Genomic DNA, 7,385 nt, shown 5'->3' on the forward strand with positions numbered 1-7,385 from the left:
GTCCATATACCCGTTGGGCTAGGAGCCTAAATCAGGTCCTTACAAAAATTATAATTTATATGATAAGTGGCTGTTCAAGTTTTCGTCTCTCTCTCTCTCTCTCTCTCTCTCTCTCTCTCTCTCTCTCTCTCTCTCTCTCTCTCTCTCTCTCTCTCTCTCTCTCTCTCTCTCTCTATATATATATATATATAAATTTAAAACATTTTATTATAAATGAGAAATGTTATATTCACAATACTTTCATAACAAATTCTAAGTGGCAAGTTATTATTCATTGGTAAAAAAATAATTTTAATAGTAAATTCAAATTAGAACCAGTAACAATTTTATCATATAGGGTTTATTCTAAAATTGATGTGAATGTAACACTTCTCTTTATAAATATAAAGTGAAATTATGAAATTGGACGAAAAGGAAAATTGACTTATTAACATGTTTAACAAATGTCCATGACTTATAATCACATGATTAAATAAAACAAAGTAGTCTAAGTAGAACTATGAATGATGACTTGCTAGCACTCAGTATATAATGAATTCTTTTTAGACTAATAAAAAATACAATATGCTCCTAATTTGGCAAGAATACTCCACCGAATGATTTTCAAACAAAGAAAAAGTCCATAGAACAAACTGTTTTCGCCTCTCATAGGAAGGCGCCGACCCTATGTGAACCCATTGGAGAGGCTGCCGCCTGCCCGAAAGGATAGGGGAGTTGCACTAGGGAGACAATTAATTTTAATAATTTCTCCATGACAAGAAAATCTTCCTAATTAAGAAAAAATAATTGCTTTAATTATTATTAAATATTAATTAATGAAAGCTAATAAAATAAAGATAATTGTCCCATTCGGAGTAATAAATTTCAAACTCTAATAAAAGGTTGTCTTAGTGGTTCTTAAGGCTTCTCAATATCCATGAGAATCTAGATTCAAAACCTCTAGCAAGCAACTTGAAGCTACTCTTAGGGATTTCACATTGTTATACGTAGTGTGTATGAGACGGAAGTATTGCATAAACTTGAGGGAATAGTCAGGTGCTCAAATAACCTTGAAAACCCTTGTTCTTAAAAAAGAAAAAGAGTAATAAATTCCATATGTGGCTATTTGACATTGGTTAGAATGGATACCTTCAAATTCTTAATCTTAAAAGAATGGGAGTGGACCTAGTTATTATTTATTTATTTTTTTTATTTTTAATAATTAAAAAATATCTTTTTTTTTTCTTTCGAATAATGATGATATATTAGAGAAAAAATAAATAGAGAATGGGTTCCAATCCATCTTAGTCTTGAGAGAAAACCCAAGAGGGAATAGAGGAGATAACATGAATCTTAAAAGAAGATGAGTAAACCTAGTCTTTCTTTTTGTTTTTTAATTAAAAAAAATTATAACTACAAAATTGGTTGTAGTATAAAGATACAACCTTACTTAATAAAATAAACATTACTATATATTTTAAAAATATAATCGTTGAATTGTATGTTCTTTACGCTTTTAATATTCATGTCAAATTTTGTGTCAATCAGATATTATTTACTATATGATCTATAAGCTTATATTTTATGCATAATTTTAATCTACAAAAACTTGCAATTTAAACAATTTATTGATAACATAGTTATTGATTTTTAATTTTCTAGAAAATTTTCAAGTATGGAAGATATAAGAAAAAAAGATGTAATCCAATAGTGGATTTGTCAAAATTTACCTCAAATAAAAAAATATTGAGTAAGATTGTAGCATAAAACTACAACTAATTTTGTAGTTAAACTTTGTTCATTAAAAAAAAAAAAAAAAAAAAAAAACTATGTACAATGGACAATAAGTACATAGAGTACGCTTATTTTACTAATTATAATTTATATATATTTCATATTTATAAATATCTGGAGCTATCAACCAATATTACGTGTGATAGTATTTTTTTTATGAAGAAATACAATAACCCATCAGGTGTGGGACTTCTGGGCTCTGGTGTAAAGGTGATTTTTAGTGTTCGGCCCAAGAAGGGGAAGGTTGGGCTCTGAAATGGGGCATAGAGTTTATATCATTACTATTTAGTACTGGGTCATTATTACAGAGCCTATTAAACAATACAAATATCACAAGAAGCACAGACCATTGCTTCGAGATATACAAATTTACAAACCACTTTTGAATCCTGAATTTTGCACTCACTCCTCATAATGAACATAGCTGACGAGGCCAAAATGAACTTAAAGGCTAGTGAAGTACTGAAGTTAAACCCCATTGACATATTTGTGGTAAAGGAATTTGGTGAAGGTGTTTGTGGCTTCCATGATGTGCTCTTGATATGATGCACATTACGATTATGTGACATTAAAATTTTTGGTTTATTTTATTCAATTCCCACTTACACAAAAATTCAATTGGTGTCTTGTTCTGATAATAAAGAACCATTATCAGAAGCGAACGCCATAGGTTGAAACTCTTAAAAAAAAAAAAAAAAAATTCTTAATCTCATCACCTTCCTAAACAATGTAATGTTGTATTGTTATCCCACTCCTCGTAATTAACCATCACTTATATCACATGGACCCACCTTTTTTTTTCGCCAATCACACTACCGTGTTATAATTATGGCAAGAAGTGGGTGAACAATTTTATGGTCTTAAACATTTTTGTGGTCCTAACTCCTAAGAAAATTGTACCACCTTTAGGCTGGCCTACAACTTGGAGCTCCCCCCCACCCTCCACCTATATTTATTGAAAGTTTAGGGCTGTCCTCAAGTAATTAATACTACGAGGATGGGAAAAAAAATCTTGAAACCACGTTGGTCTAATAACACCTAAGAGCATTAGCATTGGGTCCCAGTTGCTATTTTACACACTAAACCCACAAAAAGGAGCTTTAACCAAGTATGGAAACTTAAAAAAATTTTGCAACTTGTTATAGTAGCCGAGTTGTTAAACATTTATATAATTGTTTATTCTCAAAAGTTATTTCTCTTGTCTCTTTGTTGATACTCATTTTGAGGCCTAGTAGCAGGAAGAAGCCCGGCAATGTGGGCAAAGAAGAGTTAGTGGATTGTTAGAAAAAATATTAAGCTCGAATGCCAGGACCAATGGTTCATAGGCCCATAAAGTACATAAATGGGCCTTGAGGAAAGCAAACGGGCCTAAAAAAAACCCGAAGAGAGAAATAGTAAACCCATGGGCGTTATGTAATGTAGAAAAGTGAGAATGGACCGCAGCAGGCCCGAAGTAATAAAGTAAGAAAGTAAGGAGTTGATGGAAAGCCCATAAACCCCCAGGATGAAGGATAAGGTAATTAGGTCAGGAAAGCCCAAAAGAGTTAGTAAAAGCCTATGGGTATACAAAATTAGAAAATGGGCCAAGGATGCCCAAGAAGAAAGAAATGGGACAAAGGAGCCCACAAGCAATATAATAGGTCAAGAAAAGCCCAAAGTAGCATAATTATAAGTCCAATGACCATATTACGTCATTGAGAGAAGAATAAACAGCAGGCCTAAAGAGGCCTAGCAAGCACGGGTCAAATGACATCACGGTAAGAATAGCAGAATGGTATGGCAAGAATGGCAACAAGATTGCGGAAGGAGCAAAGAATGGGCTGAAAGGGGGAAAACCCACAATCAAGCAAGGCCCAACCCTTGAAAGGAACAAGCTAATAAAGAATAGAAAATAAGAAAATAGTTCATGCCATAAGAGGTCAAGGATGAGCGGCAGAATGCACAGACGAGCCTCCAGACCACGGTAGGCGCATGAGCAACAAACAAGCTTTTGGTGTACATGGGAAGTGGAGCACACACAAGGCCTAGGCACCACCAGCCTGTACCCAGCCAATACAGGAGTGGTGGGTCATGGGTTAGAGGTAAGAGAAGGTATGGTCTGGCAGAGGGGAGAAGGGAAAGCCTATTCTAGGGTTTCTGCTCATATTCTTTTGGGGGTGATGTCCTGCTGGGATGACTTACCATCTAAAAGAAGGAAAGATGAGTTGGAACCACTAGATGCATGCCATGAGGAATAGCAGGAGAGAATGCCATGGTGAGCAAACAAACAAAATAGTCTTGTTTGTCTAGTAATGGGGAGTGGCACAATCAGCATAGGTAAGTGGTGGTGGCTGAACAGCTGATAAACTAGTGGATGGTCGGGAGGAACACCCTAAACTAGACAAAAGTGGTTAAAAGTTAAAATGGTAAAATCAGTCACGACAGGTAATATATAAAGGGCCCTCATTGTGCACAGTATCATCACTAGAACGATAGCAACCATTATGAGAGAATTACAACACCACCATCACTATAACAACACATGAGCAAGCATTAAGAAAGAAAAGAAAAGAGTGGGAAAGAATCAAAGTAACAAAACGAAGAGAAAAGAGAAAAGAAACAAAGTGTAGAATGGCAGGCATACACCAATAGGCTAATCTCTTCTCTCCTTCTAAAAGCCTACCCTCCGTTAAGGATAAAGAACTCGTTTGGGCACAAGTCATTCAGGCCCATTCCCTCAAAGTGAATAATTTTTACAGCAAGATTATCCTGTGAGGTTATCCACGTTGAGGAAATGGTTCTCTCTTTGGCCTCAGCCCCATAATACAATTGAACATGGCAAACTGATCTTTCATTCTTTGATTTTATTACTTCTTGCTATTGTTTCTTATCTTGTCTTTGCAATATCACATGTAATGTGTTCTTTTTCCCTATTTTAACTAAGGATCCCTTACTTGTTTTGCCTAACAAGAAACATATTTCTTTTATCATTGTTTTATTTATCTGCCATAACTTTTCTGTAATAACTTCGCCTGCCATGGGCATGTGACTAAAAGTTTCGACAAACGGGGTATAGTTTGTGCAAAAGCCGAACCAGGGTGAATTGCAACTAGACTGGTCCCGACTCTCTTATCCAGAACACTTTGGCCTAGTACAGCAGGAGGCAGTCCAACCCAAAATCACAAAAGGCCCACCACACTCTTTTAATAAAAAAATATTCACTCTTATCTTTCTCTCTCTCTCTTGTCCGTGCCTCTCAGCACTCACCAGTCACCAACGTTTCTCCTATCCCTCATTGCTCTCCTCTCTCCCATCTTAGCTAAGTCTCTTAACCTCTCGCCATTGCAAGTTTTGCTACCACTGCCGTCGCTGATGCTACTTCTGCTTCTGCTACTGCCCCCGCTGTTGTTTCTACTGCTGCTGCCTCCCTGCTTCCGCCGACACTACTTTTGTTGTTGTCGCCGCTAACCAAGCCATCTAATCTCTCTCTCTCTCTCTCTCTCTCTCTCTCTCTCAAACCCAGATTTTCTCTTTCTTAGTCAACCAAACCCAGCCAAGCTCACTACCCATTACCCTCCTTTTTGTTCTCATCTCATAACTAAAAGTTATGTTGGATGTTTAGTGGGTTTTTGCTATTTATGGTGGTGTTTGATTGGCGGTGGGTATAGATCTTGGTGGGTTTGGTAGTGGCGATGGTTATGGATCTCTGTGGTTGGTTACGGTTAGATGGGTATGGAAAATTTTTATTTTTTATTTTTTAGGGTTTGTGGTGTAGTAATGCTATGGTGGTGGTGGCCGGTGATTGTGGGTTGTTGTGGTTGGTGGTGGTGGTTTTTTGTTTTTCCGATTTTGTGGTATTTCAATAGTGGCGATGGCTAGCTTTTGGTAGTTGGGCTGAGTTTTAGCGGTAGGTGTTGCTGGTGTTGGTAGGGTTGCTAGTGGTGGTGGTGGTGATTGTTGGCTGTAGGTTTGATAAAGAGAAAGAAGGGAAGAGAGAAAGAAAGTTGTTAATATTATATTATTATTTAATGGTGTTGTATATTATTTTAATGAGTTGTATGTAAAATTAGAAATTAGAATGTAGAGTGAGTTGTAAAATGAGATGGTAAAATAGATAAAATAGGTTTTAAGGCTGGATAATAAAACTTTTTTGCCATCCCGGATGCGAATGCTCTAATAAGTAATAACAAAATGTCAGTTTTTTATTTAAAACTTGAAATATAATGTTTATTGAAATGATATTATTATCAAATGTATTTATATCTTAGTAATATAATGATGTAATATGTCCTTATTGACCGGTGTAAATCAAAGTGTTTACGCCAAATCTTTATAAAATTTAATCTCTATTTACTTTATTGTAATGTTTTTGCTAGAGTTCTTTAATGTCAACTGGTTCTTTTGTTTTCCACATGTTATTTTTAATTTCTTGTTGAAAACTAACTTCTAACACAAAAAACCTTGTTGAAATACGATTATATTTTATTGAAAATGTGAGAAAACATCAAGAGTAAGTTTTTATTTTATTATATATATATTCATTTCAACCGTATACGACGTAGAACGAATAGGAAAATGTCATATAATATGTTCTAAATTCAAAACAAAGTAGTTGCTTTGGTCTAAGAATCCATTCAAATATCAACGAATTTCTAGATTTTTAGGTGGAACGAGGATTATTATTTTTTCTAGTTCTCGAGAGCCCGAACTGGAAAGAATTGCAGATTTATTTTTTTTTTTTTTCTTTCTCTTCTTAATGGGCCAGTGAGCTTAAATTTAGCTCACATCATAATTCATGCAGAATTTTTTAGTTATTTCACCTTAAGGCAACATAGATGTAAAACAAAATTAAGGTGAAAATTGAGGAAACTTTGTAGCTCAACCAGTTACCGTATCCTAATGTTTTTAAATGAGATATCTATTGTAAGGACACAATTAGTAGCGATCCCAAAATGATATTGAGTTCGTATGTTTGAGGGCCCAAACAATATCATTTGTAGAGCGTGGGCTTGAAAGGCTAGGCCTGGATCACCGAACAACGGTTAGTCGTGGTTTCTATGGAAATTTACATGAAGATGAACCTGACATGTCTAACAAGACCTTCCTGATGTGTCTAACAAGACCTTCTTCTGACGCGACATGAGTGGTTCCGATCTTTAGACCTTGTCCAAGGAGCTTAGTGCTCTTATTATTCTCCTTCTTTAAGACTTCATGGTCCGGGAGACCACCCCTTTTCCCTTGGTTCTTTTTCCCTTTTATACTAACATTTACCCTCCCTCCAGTGTCTACGTGTAAGCTCTACTTTCTGGGGTTGAAACTTGTCCTATCAGCCCGTACCTAGAGTGGTTGGGGGTGGTTGTAAAAGTTGAATAGTATGGTGAAGAGCATGGACCTATCATATGCAGAGTTCTTTATTGCATTATTGGCAGCTTTTTCACTTGGTCTGTTCTTGCACTGGGCTCGTCCTTTCCTTTGGGGGCTTTATGGGGTATCGAGCATAAGATCGTCCTCGGCCATATCTTTAGCCCTTTTTTGGACTTTCATTATGCGTCCTCGGCAATAGTTTTCCTCGGCTCAGGCTTTGGACCCTAATGTAAAGTGGGCCGGGGCCACAAATTCTCTGGCCCCACATC

The sequence above is a fragment of the Quercus robur genome, chromosome 1 (assembly GCF_932294415.1).
Source record: "Quercus robur chromosome 1, dhQueRobu3.1, whole genome shotgun sequence".
In the NCBI taxonomy this organism is placed as follows: Eukaryota; Viridiplantae; Streptophyta; class Magnoliopsida; order Fagales; family Fagaceae; genus Quercus; species Quercus robur.